The sequence below is a fragment of the Oncorhynchus masou genome, chromosome 32 (genome assembly GCF_036934945.1).
Source record: "Oncorhynchus masou masou isolate Uvic2021 chromosome 32, UVic_Omas_1.1, whole genome shotgun sequence".
In the NCBI taxonomy this organism is placed as follows: domain Eukaryota; kingdom Metazoa; phylum Chordata; class Actinopteri; order Salmoniformes; family Salmonidae; genus Oncorhynchus; species Oncorhynchus masou.
In genome coordinates this window covers 16,529,444-16,551,943 of record NC_088243.1, presented here as the reverse complement: position 1 = coordinate 16,551,943, position 22,500 = coordinate 16,529,444, and the positions used below count along the sequence as shown (strand labels likewise).

Here is a 22,500-nt window from a genome sequence, read left to right as displayed (position 1 = left end):
GATTCAAATAGGCACAAAGAAAGAGGAAAAACGGAGCAGGATTAAAATAGGTAGTTTCCTATTCAGTGAGGTAAGAGGCATTTTACTTTAGAGCAGCTGGAGGCATGGGGAGAGAGAGCTCCTTTCCGCCAGACTTATCTTTCACAACAGTCCTCCACAAAGAAACCCAGAGGGAACACAGGGGAAATGGGTCTCATCATTTTTTTAAATTCTGGGATGGACAAAGTTACCGCGGGCAAACCAACGCAGGGGAGCGGTTTATAACACCGACTCGGTCTAAATCATAACAGCTTTTCTTTAGATTTTCTTGTTCTCTTCTCTCTTTCTTCTTTCTGTCATCTGTCTCCATTTCCTTCTTTCTGCAATCGTTATTTGTGAAGGTAACCCGCGGGGGCAAAGATGATTTATTCCTTGCCATCACTGCTACGATATCTCTCGTGTTTAGATGTCCCTTTATAATCAGGAAGTGTCTCCACACTGAGTCCTGATTCAGACTGGTAGTCATTACAGACAGAGAACAGATGTGGAGGTTTATCTGAATATCTTCATATTGCCCTCGAATGCGGTATTTTAAATAAAACAGAGGATTGTTGGCTACTGTGTAGTATTTTAGAACTGAACAGTACTATTCTGCACCTTGTCATGCACTCCCAAGTCTGCAAATCCATGGAATAGGACTCCGGTTCTATTTTGTGGGTTTTTCTTCTGAACTGGGGCCATGATTAAGAGGGACGGCCGGGGGCATTCGTATTGTGCTGCTAGAGGTGAAATTCTTGGACTGGCGCAAGACGGACGAAAGTGAAAGCATTTGCCAAGAATGTTTTCATTAATCAAAAACCACACTCCAGTGTGTGTGGGCTCTGCGATTTGGCCGGTGCTGTAAAACACTAGTGTTTAGGGGAACTGTGTAACTCTTCTCAACACCTCTCAGATGGTTTCTTCCTTTCTGCCTTAGAATGCACTCCACTGCAGCTCCCTGCATGTGCAGTTTAACAGTTGATCTATTTTTATAGAGCTAGCTACATAAACACCAAATAGCTATTTGATATGGTCATTTGAGGCATGTTCAAAATGTGTCTTAAATTTAAGTTTCATCTTATTTTTTTTTTTTAAATGTTGTGCTCTTATTCTCCAAGGAGGGAGAGGTAATAGACTGTAAATAGACCACGACTTAATGACACCTCACAGCTGCGTGGAGCCTGCCTTGAGAAGTGTACTCAGGCATGTGCACTAATTGATTGGTATTGTTAATTTGAGGTCGCGTTAAGGGGATTTAGTATTCATATTTGATAGTCTGCAGAGCATCTTCAGATGGTCTATCCAAATAAATATGTTACCACATATTATCAACAACTATCTTACTGCATAGTCTTTTTGTGAAATCAGCTCTACATTTAAAAATAAATTATGTTTGTGAAAAATCAAATTGCACAATATTTATTTTAATAACAGAACATGGAAATTATGTTCAGATTAAAAAGGAAAAACATATTAGAGGTTAAATTTGATGTGCGAAGCACCAATAGCAAATTAAACCACACCAGTAGCATTTAATGTTACTCAGTTCTTCTCACAGTCTTATACAATGTACACATTAAATATATCCAAGAAGATGAACTTAATAAGTTATTTTTTTTGCTAGTGTTTAATTTAGAGAATAATCAAGGAAGATTAAAGTAAGGACAGGTGAAATGTGCCTTTGTAAATATTAGTACAGTTTTTATAGGAGTACATTTTACACCTTAAATTAGTGTGAGAGAGCGAAGAGATAAAGAGAGATGGAGAGGGAGTGAAAGACGGGGCAAGAGCGAGAGAGAATGGGGTGTGAGAGATAGAAAGCAGGGCGAGGAACAGAGGCGCCGTCCTCAGAAAGAGATTAAGAAGCTTGAATGTCAGTTTGTGCGTGGGACTAAACACAAGCCTGCAGCCAACCCCCATTCATAATTGCCTCCCAGCAGGGTAAAGTATTCTTTTAGGCTAAACCTTTCCTCTTCCATTTGTTCTCAACATGAATTGGAAAAGGGGGAAAGAAGACAGACACAAACACACTGCTTTAAAAAAATAGAAGTGGTATCTTTGCTCTCTAAGTAGTGATAATTTGGCATTAATTGTTAGTTTTTTCCCTCTTTAAATATATCCATCTGGCAGCTTCTGAGGGAGGGAGGGAGGGATAGCTTCCACAGTAATAGTAGCAGCTGATTGTGAACAGAACAACATTATCTGTCTCTGTGCTCTAAGGGCCTCTGTCTCAGCCTCTCTCTGTTCTGATAAGTCTTCACGTCCAAACAGCAGTTTGATGTGTGTCTGGGTGAGAGAGGGGATACTCCCTAGCAGACATAGATGTGTTGTTTTGACAGGCTGCACACTCTCTTGCTTCACCCAGACATCAGACACCATCTCATCACCACACTACACACCTGCCCTGCGACTGACAGCTCTCACACAGGAAGAGGAGGGGCCAGGACTTAGTGATCACTCCCTGCCATCTGGAGTGTGTTTTCAGTACAGCAGGCAACCTGGCTGAAATAGTCTGTTTTGTTATTTAGTATGTCTGTGGAGGAAACATAACACAGAGCATATCTGAAAGCAGAACGCAGTGGTGTACACAACAACCCAGCCCCTACTCCGTTCAGGATCTTGATCAAAAAATGCTTTGATATCCAAAATCCTTATCAAGGGGGAAAGAAAGAAAAGAACGAAAAAACACTCCTCAGCTTAGAGAAATGTCGTCCACACCTGCATCACCTCGTATTCAATCCCTTTAACAGTAGTCATTGTCTTCCTCCCCTGACCTGGCCTGCTGTAAGGAAAGTCAATGTTATATATGACTATATATGGCAGCCATTGAAGTGGAACCACTCCTGGGTTGAATTGAATAGTTTTCCTACTCTCCAGTACCAGCAGGACACGGAGCCTTGCTCAGCGACTGTCTTATACTGCCACTTAGCCATCTTAAGATTCAGCGCCATTTAATTATGTTTAATAGACCCTCATTAAATAGAAATATGACATTACCACTATAGCCCGGGGCTAGGAGCGCCAGCAGAGAGAGAGAGAGAGAGACATGCAGAGAGAGAGAGAGAGACATGCAGAGAGAGAGAGAGAGAGAGAGAGAGAGAGAGAGAGAGAGAGATCAAGAGAGAGCAAGAGAGAGCAGGAGAGAGAGAAAGAGAGAGAGAGAGAGAGACATGCAGAGAGAGAGAGAGAGAGAGACAGAGAGAGAGCAAGAGAGAGCAAGAGAGAGCAAGAGAGAGAGACATACAGAGAGAGAGAGAGCGAGAGAGAGAGAGACATACAAATAGAGAGAGAGAGAGAGACATGCAGAGAGAGAGAGAGAGTGTGAGAGTGTGAGAACACAGTGTGAGAACACAGTGTGAGACTGAGGTTGTGTCTCAGAGGGTACCCTATATACAGTAGTGTACAACTTTTGACCAGATCCCAGGGTGCCATTTGGGACACAGGTATACCCCCCAGAGCCACCTACCCTGTGGCTCGACCAGGTTAAAATCCATAGATACAGAGCCTTTCGCCTGGGGAAAGGGGAAATAAGCCCTGACCATCAGAATGCACTCAGATAGTCAATTGTATGTTATTAAGCTATGAAAATGTAAGAAAAGGGAAGGGAGGGAGGGCGAGAGAAACTATCCGTCACTGCCATCTCCACTTCGACCCCTTAATGTACAGTAGTTGGCTAGTTTGAGTGAGTGAGTTGCTGAGAGATAGGGAGCGTTTAAGTCCTTCCTGTCCTCTCATTATTTTATTGCAGATTGATTGGAGGTCTCGGGGAGAGCGTGATGAGCGGAAATTGGAGCAGTGCTATTTCTCACTTCTTCTGACGTAAGGACAATCAGTGGGCGTTTCATTGGATAAGGCAACAAAATGACCCCATCTCATTACCAATCAGAGTTATGCATTTATACTATTTCATATGACGCCTTTGAAAAGGCTTATATGGTGGTAATAGTCTTCAGAATAGTCCCATAAGGCTATGTTAATAATCTGGTTCAAAGCCAAGGGACTGCACTGTGACTTAGCCACCAACTTTGTGAATGTATGAGTGTTGATGGGAGAGTTGAGGAGGAAGTTGGTAGTTGTGAGATCTGTGAAGAGGTGTCATAGCTCTGAGACATTCAGGTGACAAAATCCCTTTACCCATACTCCCCTGGCTGTTGCCCAAACATACATTACCTCTCCCCCTTGGCCCACCATACACTACCTCTCCCCCTTAACCCCAACATACACTACCTCTCCCCCTGGCCCCACCATACACTACCTCTCCCCCTTAACCCCAACATACACTACCTCTCCCCCTGGCCCCACCATACACTACCTCTCCCCCTGGCCCCACCATACACTACCTCTCCCCCTGGCCCCACCATACACTACCTCTCTCCCTTAACCCCACCATACACTACCTCTCCCCCTTAGCCCCACCATACACTACATCTCCCCCTTAACCCCACCATACACTACCTCTCCCCCTTAACCCAAACATACAATACCTCTCCCCCTTAACCCCACCATACACTACCTCTCCCCCTTAACCCAAACATACACTACCTCTCCCCCTTAACCCCACCATACACTACCTCTCCCCCTTAACCCAAACATACACTACCTCTCCCCCTTAACCCCACCATACACTACCTCTCCCCCTTAACCCCACCATACACTACCTCTCCCCCTGGCCACACCATGCACTACCTCTCCCCCTTGGCCCACCATACACTACCTCTCCCCCTGGTCCCACCATACACTACCTCTCCCCCTTAATCCCAACATACACTACCTCTCCCCCTTAACCCCAACATACACTACCTCTCCCCCTTAACCCCAACATACACTACCTCTCCCCCTTAACCCCAACATACACTACCTCTCTCCCTTAACCCCACCATACACTACCTCTCCCCCTTAACCCCAACATACACTACCTCTCCCCCTTAACCCCACCATACACTACCTCTCTCCCTTAACCCCACCATACACTACCTCTCCCCCTTAACGCCACCATACACTACCTCTCCCCCTTAACCCCACCATACACTCCCTCTCTCCCTTAACCCCAACATACACTACCTCTCCCCCTGGCCCACCATGCACTACCTCTCTTCCTTAACCCCACCATACACTACCTCTCCCCCTTGGCCCACCATACACTACCTCTCCCCCTTAACCCCACCATACACTACCTCTCCCCCTTAACCCCACCATACACTACCTCTCCCCCTTAGCCCCACCATACACTACCTCTCCCTCTTGGCCCACCATACACTACCTCTCCCCCTTAACCCCACCATACACTACCTCTCCCCCTTAGCCCCACCATACACTACCTCTCCCCCTGGCCCACCATACACTACCTCTCCCCCTTAACCCCAACATACACTACCTCTCCCCCTTAACCCCACCATACACTACCTCTCCCCCTTAACCCCACCATACACTACCTCTCCCCCTTAACCCCACCATACACTACCTCTCCCCCTGGCCCCACCATACACTACCTCTCCCCATTAACCCCAACATACACTACCTCTCCCCCTGGCCCACCATACACTACCTCTCCCCCTTAACACCACCATACACTACCTCTCCCCCTTAACCCCACCATACACTACCTCTCCCCCTTAACCCCACCATACACTACCTCTCCCCCTGGCCCACCATACACTACCTCTCTCCCTTAACCCCAACATACACTACCTCTCCCCCTGGCCCACCATACACTACCTACACTACCTCTCCCCCTGGCCCACCATACACTACCTCTCTCCCTTAACCCCACCATACACTACCTCTCCCCCTTGGCCCACCATACACTACCTCTCCCCCTTAACCCCACCATACACTACCTCTCCCCCTTAACCCCAACATACACTACCTCTCCCCCTTAGCCCCACCATACACTACCTCTCCCTCTTGGCCCACCATACACTACCTCTCCCCCTTAACCCCACCATACACTACCTCTCCCCCTTAGCCCCACCATACACTACCTCTCCCCCTGGCCCACCATACACTACCTCTCCCCCTTAACCCCAACATACACTACCTCTCCCCCTTAACCCCACCATACACTACCTCTCCCCCTTAACCCCACCATACACTACCTCTCCCCCTTAACCCCACAATACACTACCTCTCCCCCTGGCCACACCATACACTACCTCTCCCCCTTAACCCCAACATACACTACCTCTCCCCCTGGCCCACCATACACTACCTCTCCCCCTTAACCCCACCATACACTACCTCTCCCCCTTAACCCCACCATACACTACCTCTCCCCCTTAACCCCACCATACACTACCTCTCCCCCTGGCCCCAACATACACTACCTCTCCCCCTTAACCCCAACATACACTACCTCTGCCCCTTAACCCCACCATACACTACCTCTCCCTCTCGCCCCACCATACACTACCTCTCCCCCTTAACCCCACCATACACTACCTCTACCCCTGGCCCCACCATACACTACCTCTACCCCTTAACCCCAACATACACTACCTCTCACACTTAACCCCAACATACACTACCTCTCCCCCTGGCCCCACCATACACTACCTCTCCCCCTTAACCCCACCATACACTACCTCTCCCCCTTAACCCAAACATACAATACCTCTCCCCCTTAACCCCACCATACACTACCTCTCCCCCTTAACCCAAACATACACTACCTCTCCCCCTGGCCCCACCATACACTACCTCTCCCCCTTAACCCCAACATACACTACCTCTCCCCTGGCCCCACCATACACTACCTCTCCCCCTGGCCCCACCATACACTACCTCTCCCCCTGGCCCCACCATACACTACCTCTCCCCCTTAACCCAAACATACAATACCTCTCCCCCTTAACCCCACCATACACTACCTCTCCCCCTGGCCCCACCATACACTACCTCTCCCCCTGGCCACACCATGCACTACCTCTCCCCCTTGGCCCACCATACACTACCTCTCCCCCTGGCCCACCATACACTACCTCTCCCCCTTAACCCCACCATACACTACCTCTCCCCCTTAACCCCAACATACACTACCTCTCCCCCTTGGCCCACCATACACTACCTCTCCCCCTTAACCCCACCATACACTACCTCTCCCCCTGGCCCCACCATACACTACCTCTCCCCCTTAATCCCAACATACACTACCTCTCCCCCTTAACCCCAACATACACTACCTCTCCCCCTTAACCCCAACATACACTACCTCTCCCCCTTGGCCCACCATACACTACCTCTCCCCCTTAACCCCACCATACACTACCTCTCCCCCTGGCCCCACCATACACTACCTCTTCCCCTGAACCCACCATACACTACCTCTCCCCCTGGCCCCACCATACACTACCTCTCCCCCTTCACCCAAACATACACTACCTCTCCCCCTGGCCCCACCATACACTACCTCTCCCACTTAACCCAAACATACACTACCTCTCTCCCTTAACCCCACCATACACTACCTCTCCCCCTTAGCCCCACCATACACTACCTCTCCCCCTGGCCCACCATACACTACCTCTCCCCCTGGCCCACCATACACTACCTCTCCCCCTTAACCCCACCATACACTACCTCTCCCCCTTAACCCCACCATACACTACCTCTCCCCATTGGCCCACCATACACTACCTCTCCCCCTGGCCCCACCATACACTACCTCTCCCCCTGGCCCCACCATACACTACCTCTCCCCCTTAACCCCACCATACACTACCTCTCCCCCTTGGCCCAACATACACTACCTCTCCCCCTTAACCCCAACATACACTACCTCTCCCCCTGGCCCCACCATACACTACCTCTCCCCCTTAACCACAACATACACTACCTCTCCCCCTTAACCCCAACATACACTACCTCTCCCCCTTAACCCCACCATACACTACCTCTCCCCCTTAACCCCACCATACACTACCTCTCCCCATTGGCCCACCATACACTACCTCTCCCCCTGGCCCCACCATACACTACCTCTTCCCCTGGCCCCACCATACACTACCTCTCCCCCTGGCCCCACCATACACTACCTCTCCCCCTTCACCCAAACATACACTACCTCTCCCCCTGGCCCCACCATACACTACCTCTCCCCCTTAACCCAAACATACACTACCTCTCTCCCTTAACCCCACCATACACTACCTCTCCCCCTTAGCCCCACCATACACTACCTCTCCCCCTTAACCCCACCATACACTACCTCTCCCCCTTAACCCCACCATACACTACCTCTCCCCTTAACCCCACCATACACTACCTCTCCCCCTGGCCCACCATACACTACCTCTCCCCCTTGGCCCACCATACACTACCTCTCCCCCTGGCCCCACCATACACTACCTCTCCCTCTGGCCCCACCATACACTACCTCTCCCCCTTAACCCCACCATACACTACCTCTCCCCCTTGGCCCAACATACACTACCTCTCCCCCTTAACCCCAACATACACTACCTCTCCCCCTGGCCCCACCATACACTACCTCTCCCCCTTAACCACAACATACACTACCTCTCCCCCTTAACCCCACCATACACTACCTCTCCCCCTTAACCCCACCATACACTACCTCTCCCCCTGGCCCCACCATACACTACCTCTCCCCCTTGGCCCACCATACACTACCTCTCCCCCTTGGCCCACCATACACTACCTCTCCCCCTTGGCCCACCATACACTACCTCTCCCCCTTGGCCCACCATACACTACCTCTCCCCCTGGACCAATATACACTACCTCTCCTTGGACACACACACAGACACACACGCACGCACGCACGCACGCACGCACGCAACACACACACACACACACACACACACACACACACACACACACACACACACACACACACACACACACACACACACACACACACACACACACACACACACACACACACACACACACACACAGACACAGACACAGACTCAATAAATACATAATTCCAGAAGATAACAGATATTAAAAACATGTTTCCAAACCAGTACACATATTTTTCGTGTGCACAAAGGCAGGTATAACTGTAGCTGTGGCCTGTAGCTGTAGACTGTAGGTATAACTGTAGCTGTGGTCTGTAGGTATAACTGTAGCTGTGGTCTGTAGGTATAACTGTAGCTGTGGTCTGTAGGTATAACTGTTGCTGTGGTCTGTAGGTATAACTGTAGCTGTGGTCTGTTGGTATAACTGTAGCTGTGGTCTGTTGGTATAACTGTAGCTGTGGTCTGTAGGTATAACTGTAGCTGTGGTCTGTAGGTATAACTGTAGCTGTGGTCTGTAGGTATAACTGTAGCTGTGGTCTGTATGTATAACTGTAGCTGTGGTCTGTATGTATAACTGTAGCTGTGGTCTGTAAGTATAACTGGAGCTGTGGTCTGTTGGTATAACTGTAGCTGTGGTCTGTTGGTATAACTGTAGCTGTGGTCTGTAGGTATAACTGGAGCTGTGGTCTGTTGGTATAACTGTAGCTGTGGTCTGTAGGTATAACTGTAGCTGTGTTCTGTAGGTATAACTGTAGCTGTGGTCTGTAGGTATAACTGTAGCTGTGGTCTGTAGGTTTAACTGTAGCTGTGCACTGTAGTTATAACTGTAGCTGTGGTCTGTTGGTATAACTGTAGCTGTGGTATGTTGGTATAACTGTAGCTGTGGTCTGTAGGTATAACTGTAGCTGTGGTCTGTAGGTATAACTGTAGCTGTGGTCTGTTGGTATAACTGTAGCTGTGGTCTGTAGGTATAACTGTAGCTGTGGTCTGTAGGTATAACTGTAGCTGTGGTCTGTAGGTATAACTGTAGCTGTGGTCTGTAAGTATAACTGTAGCTGTGGTCTATCAGTATAACTGTAGCTGTGGTCTGTTGGTATAACTGGAGCTGTGGTCTGTAGGTATAACTGTAGCTGTGGTCTGTAGGTATAACTGTAGCTGTGGTCTGTTGGTATAACTGTAGCTGTGGTCTGTAGGTATAACTGTAGCTGTGGTCTGTTGGTATAACTGGAGCTGTGGTCTATTGGTATAACTGGAGCTGTGGTCTGTAAGTATAACTGTAGCTGTGGTCTGTAGGTATAACTGTAGCTGTGGTCTGTAGGTATAACTGTAGCTGTGGTCTGTTGGTATAACTGGAGCTGTGGTCTGTAGGTATAACTGTAGCTGTGGTCTGTTGGTATAACTGTAGCTGTGGTCTGTTGGTATAACTGTAGCTGTGGTCTGTAGGTATAACTGTAGCTGTGGTCTGTTGGTATAACTGTAGCTGTGGTCTGTAAGTATAACTGCAGCTGTGGTCTGTAGGTATAACTGGACTGTAGGTATAACTGTAGCTATGGTCTGTTGGTATAACTGTAGCTGTGGTCTATTGGTATAACTGTAGCTGTGGTCTGTAGGTATAACTGTAGCTGTGGTCTGTTGGTATAACTGTAGCTGTGGTCTGTAAGTATAACTGCAGCTGTGGTCTGTAGGTATAACTGGACTGTAGGTATAACTGTAGCTATGGACTGTAGGTATAACTGTAGCTATGGACTGTAGGTATAACTGTAGCTATGGACTGTAGGTATAACTGTAGCTGTGGTCTGTCAGTATAACTGTAGCAGTAGACTAGATATGGACTGTAGGTATAACTGTAGCTGTAGACTGTAGATATAGACTGTAGGTATAACTGTAGTAGTAGACTGTAGATATTGACTGTAGGTATAACTGTAGCTGTAGACTGTAGATATGGACTGTAGGTATACCTGTAGCTTTAGACTGTAGCTGTGGTCTGTAGGTATAACTGTAGCTGTGGTCTGTAGGTATAACTGTAGCTGTGGTATGTATGTGTAAATGTAGCTGTGGTATGTAGGTATAACTGTAGCTGTGGTCTGTAGGTATAATTGTAGCTGTGGTCTGTAGGTATAACTGTAGCTGTAGATTGTAGATATGGACTGTAGGTATAACTGTAGCTGTGGTCTGTAGGTATAACTGTCACTGTGCACTGTAGGTATAACTGTAGCTGCAGACTGTAGCTGTGGTCTGTAGGTATAACTGTAGCTGTGGTCTGTAGGTATAACTGTAGCTGTGGTCTGTAGGTATAACTGTAGCTGTGGTCTGTAGGTATAACTGTTGCTGTGGTCTGTAGGTATAACTGTAGCTGTGGTCTGTTGGTATAACTGTAGCTGTGGTCTGTAGGTATAACTGTAGCTGTGGTCTGTAGGTATAACTGTAGCTCTGGTCTGTAGGTATAACTGTAGCTGTGGTCTGTTGGTATAACTGGAGCTGTGGTCTGTAGGTATAACTGTAGCTGTGGTCTGTATGTATAACTGTAGCTGTGTTCTGTAGGTATAACTGTAGCTGTGGTCTGTATGTATAACTGTAGCTGTGGTCTGTAGGTATAACTGTAGCTGTGGTCTGTAGGTATAACTGTAGCTGTGGTCTGTATGTATAACTGTAGCTGTGGTCTGTAAGTATAACTGGAGCTGTGGTCTGTTGGTATAACTGTAGCTGTGGTCTGTTGGTATAACTGTAGCTGTGGTCTGTTGGTATAACTGTAGCTGTGGTCTGTAGGTATAACTGTAGCTGTGGTCTGTTGGTATAACTGTAGCTGTGGTCTGTTGGTATAACTGGAGCTGTGGTCTGTAGGTATAACTGTAGCTGTGGTCTGTTGGTATAACTGTAGCTGTGGTCTGTAGGTATAACTGTAGCTGTGGTCTGTAGGTTTAACTGTAGCTGTGCACTGTAGTTATAACTGTAGCTGTGGTCTGTTGGTATAACTGTAGCTGTGGTATGTTGGTATAACTGTAGCTGTGGTCTGTAGGTATAACTGTAGCTGTGGTCTGTAGGTATAACTGTAGCTGTGGTCTGTTGGTATAACTGTAGCTGTGGTCTGTAGGTATAACTGTAGCTGTGGTCTGTAGGTATAACTGTAGCTGTGGTCTGTAGGTATAACTGTAGCTGTGGTCTGTAGGTATAACTGTAGCTGTGGTCTGTAGGTATAACTGTAGCTGTGGTCTGTAGGTATAACTGTAGCTGTGGTCTATCAGTATAACTGTAGCTGTGGTCTGTTGGTATAACTGGAGCTGTGGTCTGTAGGTATAACTGTAGCTGTGGTCTGTAGGTATAACTGTAGCTGTGGTCTGTTGGTATAACTGTAGCTGTGGTCTGTAGGTATAACTGTAGCTGTGGTCTGTTGGTATAACTGGAGCTGTGGTCTGTAGGTATAACTGTAGCTGTGGTCTGTTGGTATAACTGTAGCTGTGGTCTGTTGGTATAACTGTAGCTGTGGTCTGTAGGTATAACTGTAGCTGTGGTCTGTTGGTATAACTGTAGCTGTGGTCTGTAAGTATAACTGCAGCTGTGGTCTGTAGGTATAACTGGACTGTAGGTATAACTGTAGCTATGGTCTGTTGGTATAACTGTAGCTGTCGTCTGTTGGTATAACTGTAGCTGTGGTCTGTAGGTATAACTGTAGCTGTGGTCTGTTGGTATAACTGTAGCTGTGGTCTGTAAGTATAACTGCAGCTGTGGTCTGTAGGTATAACTGGACTGTAGGTATAACTGTAGCTATGGACTGTAGGTATAACTGTAGCTATGGACTGTAGGTATAACTGTAGCTATGGACTGTAGGTATAACTGTAGCTGTGGTCTGTAAGTATAACTGTAGCTGTGGTCTGTAAGTATAACTGCAGCTGTGGTCTGTAGGTATAACTGCAGCTATGGACTGTACGTATAACTAGCTGTAGACTGTAGATGTGGACTGTAGGTATAACTGTAGCAGTAGACTGTAGATATGGACTGTAGGTATAACTGTAGCAGTAGACTGTAGATATGGACTGTAGGTATAACTGTAGCTGTAGACTGTAGATATGGACTGTAGGTATAACTGTAGCTGTGGTCTGTCAGTATAACTGTAGCAGTAGACTAGATATGGACTGTAGGTATAACTGTAGCTGTAGACTGTAGATATAGACTGTAGGTATAACTGTAGCAGTAGACTGTAGATATGGACTGTAGGTATAACTGTAGCTGTAGACTGTAGATATGGACTGTAGGTATACCTGTAGCTGTAGACTGTAGCTGTGGTCTGTAGGTATAACTGTAGCTGTGGTCTGTAGGTTTAACTGTAGCTGTGGTATGTATGTGTAAATGTAGCTGTGGTATGTAGGTATAACTGTAGCTGTGGTCTGTAGGTATAATTGTAGCTGTGGTCTGTAGGTATAACTGTAGCTGTAGATTGTAGATATGGACTGTAGGTATAACTGTAGCTGTGGTCTGTAGGTATAACTGTCACTGTGCACTGTAGGTATAACTGTAGCTGCAGACTGTAGCTGTGGTCTGTAGGTATAACTGTAGCTGTGGTCTGTAGGTATAACTGTAGCTGTGGTCTGTAGGTATAACTGTAGCTATGGACTGTAGGTATAACTATAGCTGTGGTCTGTAGGTATAAATGCCACTGTGCACTGTAGGTATAAATGTAGCTGTAGACTGTAGGTATAACTGTAGCTATGGACTGTAGGTATAACTATAGCTGTGGTCTGTAGGTATAAATGCCACTGTGCACTGTAGGTATAACTGTAGCTGTAGACTGTAGCTGTGGTCTGTAACTGTAACTGTAGCTGTTTCTGTGGCTGTATTTGTAACTATGGCTGTGCCTGGATTGATGTGTGGGAGTCGATATGCGTTTGACTTGATGTGCTGCTCTGGAGCCATTACCAGGGCTGGCTCTCTTGTTGCTCTGTTGTTTCAATAAAGCCATGAGTGTCTGGGACTGAGCGACCCCTTTTGGAAGTGGTAATTGCCCACTTTTGTTTCGTTCCGTTCTCGCTCTCTTCTGCGAACCGTTCACACACACTATATCCTCTCTCTCTCTCTCTCTCTCTCTCTCTCTCTCTCTCTCTCTCTCTCTCTCTCTCTCTCTCTCTCTCCCTCGCTCTCTCTCTCTATTTAAGGGGCTTTATTGGCATGGGAAACATATGTTTACATTGCCAAAGCAAGTGAAATAGATAATAAACAAAAGTTAAATAAACACTAAAACATTAACAGTAAACATACCACTCACAAAGGTTCAAAAATTATTCTCCCTCCCTCTTTCCTCCCTTGTTTTGTAGTACTTTTGGTGAAGTGTTTTGTTCACATGCCTTTCAAATAAAGTGTCAGTGTGTGAGATGCATATGTAATCACCTGCTGGGGTTGCCAATGAGAGGGCAGCAGAGGACCCCCCCCCCCCCCACACACACACAAACAAACACTAGCCTGACTGTTAACTCGGATCAAAATCTCCTATTACCACCATTGTCTGCTGTATTAGCTGATTATGTAATGGACCAATATTTTCTAAAGCTTCTGTCTTGTGAGTAGCCAGCCCATGTTTTCTCAGTATAAGCTTGTAGCCCTGGCTGTACTGTGTGAGTAGAGACTTTCTCCTGCACTGATTAGCTAGCCTGGGTTGTACTGAGTAGAGACTTTCTCCTGCAGTGATTAGCTAGCCTGGGTTGTACTGAGTAGAGACTTTCTCCTGCAGCGATTAGCTAGCCTGGGTTGTACTGAGTAGAGACTTTCTCCTGCAGTGATTAGCTAGCCTGGGTTGTACTGAGTAGAGACTTTCTCCTGCAGCGATTAGCTAGCCTGGGTTGTACTGAGTAGAGACTTTCTCCTGCAGTGATTAGCTAGCCTGGGTTGTACTGAGTAGAGACTTTCTCCTGCAGCGATTAGCTAGCCTGGGTTGTACTGAGTAGAGACTTTCTCCTGCAGCGATTAGCTAGCCTGGGTTGTACTGAGTAGAGACTTTCTCCTGCAGTGATTAGCTAGCCTGGGTTGTACTGAGTAGAGACTTTCTCCTGCAGTGATTAGCTAGTCTGGGTTGTACTGAGTAGAGACTTTCTCCTGCAGCGATTAGCTAGCCTGGGTTGTACTGAGTAGAGACTTTCTCCTGCAGTGATTAGCTAGCCTGGGTTGTACTGAGTAGAGACTTTCTCCTGCAGCGATTAGCTAGCCTGGGTTGTACTGAGTAGAGACTTTCTCCTGCAGTGATTAGCTAGCCTGGGTTGTACTGAGTAGAGACTTTCTCCTGCAGTGATTAGCTAGTCTGGGTTGTACTGAGTAGAGACTTTCTCCTGCAGCGATTAGCTAGCCTGGGTTGTACTGAGTAGAGACTTTCTCCTGCAGCGATTAGCTAGCCTGGGTTGTACTGAGTAGAGACTTTCTCCTGCAGCGATTAGCTAGCCTGGGTTGTACTGAGTAGAGACTTTCTCCTGCAGCGATTAGCTAGCCTGGGTTGTACTGAGTAGAGACTTTCTCCTGCAGCGATTAGCTAGCCTGGGTTGTACTGAGTAGAGACTTTCTCCTGCAGCGATTAGCTAGCCTGGGTTGTACTGAGTAGAGACTTTCTCCTGCAGTGATTAGCTAGCCTGGGTTGTACTGAGTAGAGACTTTCTCCTGCAGCGATTAGCTAGCCTGGGTTGTACTGAGTAGAGACTTTCTCCTGCAGCGATTAGCTAGCCTTACACACTGCAGAGGAAGACTCCTTTGGTGAAACACACTCAACTGGCTTTCTCTTCTCTCTTTTTCTTCTTTCCCCTCTCCTCTCCTCTCCTCCTCTCCTCTGCTCCTGGCCTCACCTCACCTCTCTCCTCTCCTCCTCTCCTCCTCTCCTCCTCTCCTCTCCTCCTCTCCTCTGCTCCTGGCCTCACCCCTCCTCCTCTTCTCTCCTCCTCTCCTCTCCTCCTCTCCTCTCCTCCTTTCCTCTGCTCCTGGCCTCACCCCTCCTCCTCTCCTCTCCTCCTCTCCTCTGCTCCTGGCCTCACCTCACCTCTCTCCTCTCCTCCTCTCCTCCTCTCCTCCTCTCCTCTCCTCTGCTCCTGGCCTCACCCCTCCTCCTCTTCTCTCCTCCTCTCCTCTCCTCCTCTCCTCTCCTCCTTTCCTCTGCTCCTGGCCTCACCCCTCCTCCTCTCCTCTCCTCCTCTCCTCTGCTCCTGACCTCACCTCACCTCTCTCCTCTCCTCTCTCCTCCTCCTCCTCCTCCTCTCCTCTCCTCTGCTCCTGGCCTCACCCCTCCTCCTCTTCTCTCCTCCTCTCCTCTCCTCCTCTCCTCTGCTCCTGGCCTCACCTCACCTCTCTCCTCTCCTCCTCTCCTCCTCTCCTCCTCTCCTCCTCTCCTCCTCTCCTCTCCTCTGCTCCTGGCCTCACCCCTCCTCCTCTTCTCTCCTCCTCTCCTCTCCTCCTCTCCTCTCCTCCTTTCCTCTGCTCCTGGCCTCACCCCTCCTCCTCTCCTCTCCTCCTCTCCTCTGCTCCTTAATCCACTGCTTCTAACCCCAGGAAAGTGATACATTTATGTGGGGTTTGAAATGGACTCAAAATGCTGCCTCCTGGATAGGGTCCAAAGGCAGGCCGAATAAAGGACGAGAGGAGACCTGGGCGAGAATGAGGGAGACAGTGGGAATGAGTGACAGCGAGAGAGAGAACGTGAGATGAAAATAAAACACTTTTAGTCATTAATAGACAATAAAAAGCTGCATCTTCAAAATCCTTTTTAGATTTTTGCCTCGTTTACCTTTTTTCGAGTTAATCACTTTGCACTCATTTAAATATAAAACATTTCTTTAATCATCAAAGCTAGTGAGCCTCATGCATATTCATACGTTCCCCCCGCTCTCCACTCATCACTCCCCCCGCTCCCCCCTCCACATCACAGGTTCATTACCTCGCTCCAGAGCCAAGCAGCCATTAGCATCAGCCAGCTCTCTAACCACACACACACACACACACACACACTCACTCTCACACACACACACACACACACACACACACACACACACACACACACACACACACACACACACACACACACACACACACACACACACACACACACACACACACACACACACACACACACACACACAGAGGCTTGGTCACAAGCACACTAACCATGCTGACCCGATGTAACTAACTTCACTACAAGTCTGCAATAACTTAACAGACTTGTTACACATTCTTTCTGATAGGAAAAGAAGGCTGGGAGGAAAGAAGGCTGGGAGGAAAGAGAGAGAGGACGAGAGGAGAGAGAAAACAAGTGTGCGAGAGAGAGAATGTGAACGAGAGAGAGGGAGTGGGAGAAGGGAGAGAGAGAATGTGAACGAGAGGGTGAAGGGAGAGAGAATGTGAACGAGAGAGAGGGAGTGGGAGAAGGGAGAGAGAGAATGTGAACGAGAGAGAGGGAGTGGGAGAAGGGAGAGAGAGAATGTGAACGAGAGGGTGAAGGGAGAGAGAATGTGAACGAGAGAGAGGGAGTGGGAGAAGGGAGAGAGAGAATGTGAACGAGAGGGTGAAGGGAGAGAGAATGTGAACGAGAGAGAGGGAGTGGGAGAAGGGAGAGAGAGAATGTGAACGAGAGGGTGAAGGGAGAGAGAATGTGAACGAGAGAGAGGGAGTGGGAGAAGGGAGAGAGAGAATGTGAACGAGAGGGTGAAGGGAGAGAGAGAATGTGAACGAGAGGGAGAAGGGAGAGAGAAAATGTGATCGAGAGGGAGAGGGAGAAGGGAGAGAGAAAATGTGATCGAGAGGGAGAGAGAGAATGTGAACGTGAGGGAGAAGGGAGAGAGAGAATGTGAACGAGAGGGTGAAGGGAGAGAGAGAATGTGAACGAGAGGGAGATGGAAAAGGGAGAGAGGGAATGTGATCGAGAGGGAGAGAGAATGTGAACGAGAGGGAGAAGGGAGAGAGAGAGAGAGAGAGAGAAGGGAGAGAGAGAGAGGGAGAAGGGAGAGAGAGAGAGAGAGAGTGAGGGAGAAGGGAGAGAGAGGGAGGGAGAAAGGAGAGAGAGAGGGAGAGGGACAAGGGAGAGGGAGAGGGAGAAAGGAGAGAGAGAGGGAGAAGGGTGAGAGAGAGAGAGGGAGAGGGAGAAGGGAGATTGAGAGAGGGAGAGGGAGAAGGGTGAGAGAGAGAGAGGGAGAAGGGTGAGAGAGAGAGAGGGAGAGGGAGAAGGGAGAGAGAGAGAGAGGGAGAGGGAGAAGGGTGAGAGAGGGAGAGGGAGAAGGGTGAGAGAGAGAGATGGAGAGGGAGAAGGGAGAGAGAGAGAGGGAGAGGGAGAAGGGTGAGAGAGAGAGGGGGAGAGGGAGAAGGGTTAGAGTGAAAAACCTGTTCTCTGGCTGGAGCTCTGAATATTTGTCAAGAGGCTTGACGAAAGTTTAATTTGCATAATGACTTTGTAGTTCTGCATTAATAACATTTGCATATGAAGCCGTGTTAATTACTCCTGATCAGGCTTTTTTGCATTCATGCATGTTAATTTTCTGCGACTTGCGAGAATTGATGTCCTGGTGTCAGGGATGTGATTGGTGGAAGAGGGTGGATGCTGAGGCTGAGGGAGGAGGGAGGAGGGGGGGTAGTGATGAGGAGAGGTTGCGGAAAGGAGGAAGAGGAGGAGGGGGGTGAGGGTGTTATTGAGAGAATACAGAGAATGGGTGGATGGATGCATGGATGGATGGATGGATGGATGGATGGATGCATGGATGGATGGATGGATGGATGCATGGATGGATGGATGGATGCATGGATGGATGGATGGATGCATGGATGGATGGATGGATGCATGGATGGCACAGACATTTGTGTTATTCTTATTCTTCATTCTGCTTTAATTGATGGAGATTGAGAAGGAGCCTTTCTGAAGGAATCGTGCCTCAGTGTGAGGAGAGGAGACAGAGAAGCCAGACTAAATGCTCCCGCTCGCAGACAGCTGTTTGAAATCTATTGTTTATCTCTCTGATTTATCTCAAAGCAAGCCACTTATTTTGGACCAACACGGTAAAACAGGCTCCTAGAGAAATGAATGGAGGGTTTTGTCAGTGGTGAATAATATCGCCCTGAAAATGTATTGTGAAGAAAATATGGCTTATAACTTCACACGGCTCTTTATTATTATCCTGCATTTCAGCTCTTCTCCATGATTTATGGCTGTGCCTCTCTGGCTGTATACGAATCATGAGAGAATCTTGTCACTGGCCAATATTTAAACCTTTCTGTGATTTGTTTGTTTTGATCTGAGTGCTCTAAGTTAGTGAACTCTGGGTAATTGTGATTATTTTCGGGCACTGCCAGTGACATCACTTCTGTAGTCTTTTGTTTAGATTTTCTGCTTGTGTAATAACTCCATAAAGTCAACAGTCTTTTATCCAGACAGAGTTTTAACAAACGTTGTTTAAGCTCCCTTGTTATATTTGAGTCTTTTCCCTGCAGACTGAGCCCATTTAACTATCCCTTGGGGCCGATTGGATGAGTTTAGAGCTCCGTTCTCCTCTTACTGAAGCTACTCTATTCCTCAGCTCTATCTCTCTATTCATAGTCACTCTGACTTCAACCGTTTGCTCGTGGAATTTTGGCCTTTCACTTGTGGTTTTGGCTAATGCTTCACACAGCAATGTGTGTGTGTGTGTGTGTGTGTGTGTGTGTGTCTCTAGATGCACAAAAGCAAGGGAGACCGAGTCGAGAGACATAAGAGAGAGAGAAATTGAGAGAGATAAAGAGAAAGTGTGTGTGTGTGTGTTTTCCGGAGAAAGAGAATTTGGTGGTCTCCTAGTGATTTGAACATAACGACAAAATTAAACCGAGGGCTTTTACCAGCATGAAGAGTCTGGGGCCAAAACAAGGAGATTTTAGAGCCGACAGACACTCAACACAGGAGTGGAGTAAGGCAACGAACCAGGCCGTGCTTGATGGATGGAAGATGGGGCTCGGATATTTGAAAAGGATCTCACTCAAGCTGCATTGTCATCACCCCGAAGATAATTGTGCTGAAGGACATTTAATCCCTGAAAAATGGTCAAATACACAGGGCCTCCGCGGATAATTCTGGGACTTGTTTCTCTTTTTAAATCTTATCTTTAGGGCGTATTATTGTAATACAGTATCATATCTTATATTGTTTTATTTTCTGCCACAACATGAATGTAATTGATGGAGTTGATTGGATAAAGCTGTACACAGTTTGTCCCATGATTGTGTGTAAGTCCTACACTTGTTGCTGTGAGAATAAGTAAGAAGAGGAAAAAAAAACAGTCAGCATTTGATTCTGATAGTATTGTCACGGTGACAATGGCTTTGTGCAAACTAAGGAAAGGATACTTTCGTATTCAGTTGAAAACACTATCGGATGATATTTTATCCCTTGGCCCTTGAAGAAAGGCTGTATTCATCAATGTTTCCTTTGTTGTGAATGCCACTGTATGTGTGTGTGCATGTGCGTGTGCGCGCGTGCCCGTGTGTGTGAGAAAGAGTGGAGAGGATACGCCTGACTTGTTGAGACTCTTCTCTTCTCTCACTCTCTCTCTCTCTCACTCTCTCTCTCTCTTTCTCTCTTTCTCTCTTTATCTCTCTCTCTCTCTTCTCTCTCTCTCTCTTTCCCTCTCTATCTATCGTTCTCTCTCTCTCTTCTCTCTTTCTCTCTCTCTGTCTCTCTTCTCTCTCTTTCTCTCTCTCTCTTTCTCTCTCTCTCTTTCTCTCTTTCTTTCTCTCTTTCTTTCTCTCTCTCTCTTTCTCTCTGTCTCTCTCTCTCTCTCTCCTCTCTCTCTTCTCTCTCTCTGTCTCTCTCTTTCTTTCTCTCTCTCTTCTCTCTCTCTCTCTTTCCCTCTCTATCTATCGTTCTCTCTCTCTCTTCTCTATCTTTCTCTCTCTCTGTCTCTCTTCTCTCTCTTTCTCTCTCTCTCTTTCTCTCTCTCTCTTTCTCTCTTTCTTTCTCTCTCTTTCTTTCTCTCTCTCTCTTTCTTTCTCCCTCTTTCTCTCTGTCTCTCTCTCTCTCTCTCTCTCTCTCTCTCTCCTCTCTCTCTTCTCTCTCTCTGTCTCTCTCTTTCTTTCTCTCTCTCTTCTCTCTCTCTTCTCTTCTCTCTCTCACTATCTCTCACTCTAACCTCTCTTTCTCTGTGGTGTCTCAGGTCAGGTGGTTGAGTAGAGCTGCAGAGTGAGGTAGTTTCCCCATCCCTGTGTCACTGAGAGCAGGAAACTGTTTAGCTTTAGAGAAACACACCTCTGTTTACAATCTCTACAGGAGAGAAACTGTGTAACTCCGTGTAAGTGTTTGCTTGGCCCAACAGGCTCACAACTTTGTATTTATGTTAAGGGCACATTAGGCCAGCAAACCACAAACTCACCTTTCCATACACTGCACATATTGCTTAAGGTATATTTCACAAGGTAGCTTATTTCACTAAGCTTCCTGCCATCCAGGACCACTATACCATAAGACTACTGAACATCTAATACAATGGCTACCCAGACTATTTGCATTGCCCCCCCCCCGCCCCTCTTTACACTGCTGCTACTCTCTGTTATTATCTATATATAAGTCACTTTAGTAACTCTACCTACATGTATATATTACCTCAATTACCTTGACTAACCGGTGCCCCCGCACATGGATTCTGTACCGGTACCACCTGTATATAGCCTCCACATGGACTCTGTACCGGTACCCCCTGTATATAGCCTCCACATGGACTCTGTACTGGTATCCCCTGTATATAGCCTCCACATGGACTCTGTACCTGTACCCCCTGTATATAGCCTCCACATGGACTCTGTACCGGTACCCCCTGTATATAGCCTCCACATGGACTCTGTACTGGTATCCCCTGTATATAGCCTCCACATTGACTCTGTACCGGTACCACCTGTATATAGCCTCCACATGGACTCTGTACCGGTACCACCTGTATATAGCCTCCACATGGACTCTGTACCGGTACCACCTGTATATAGCCTCCACATGGACTCTGTACCGGTACCCCCTGTATATAGCCTCCACATGGACTCTGTACCGGTACCACCTGTATATAGCCTCCACATGGACTCTGTACCGGTACCCCCTGTATATAGCCTCCACATGGACTCTGTACCGGTATCCCCTGTATATACCCTCCACATGGACTCTGTACTGGTATCCCCTGTATATAGCCTCCACATAGACTCTGTACCGGTACCACCTGTATATAGCCTCCACATGGACTCTGTACCAGTACCACCTGTATATAGCCTCCACATGGACTCTGTACCGGTACCACCTGTATATAGCCTCCACATGGACTCTGTACCGGTACCCCCTGTATATAGCCTCCACATGGACTTTGTACCGGTATCCCCTGTATATAGCCTCCACATGGACTCTGTACCGGTACCACCTGTATATAGCCTCCACATGGACTCTGTACCGGTATCCCCTGTATATAGTCTCCACATGGACTCTGTACCGGTACCCCCTGTATATAGCCTCCACATGGACTCTGTAACGGTACCCCCTGTATATAGCCTCCACATGGACTCTGTACCGGTAGCCCCTGTATATAGCCTCCACATGGACTCTGTACTGGTATCCCCTGTATATAGCCTCCACATGGACTCTGTACCGGTACCCCCTGTATATAGCCTCCACATGGACTCTGTAACGGTACCCCCTTGCTCTTTAATTATTTGTAACTTTTATTTCTTATTTTTTTAGGTGCTTACAAGCTCACACTCTCACAGGCTCACACGC

At 47.6% G+C, this 22,500-nt stretch overlaps 1 protein-coding gene across 5 annotated transcripts in view; it reads left to right on the top strand.

Moving 5' to 3' along the window:
• Positions 1–22,500, top strand: part of LOC135525626 (B-cell lymphoma/leukemia 11B-like) — a 110,893-nt gene that overhangs the window by 35,353 nt on the left and 53,040 nt on the right. The gene's annotated exons all lie outside the window — the stretch shown is intronic.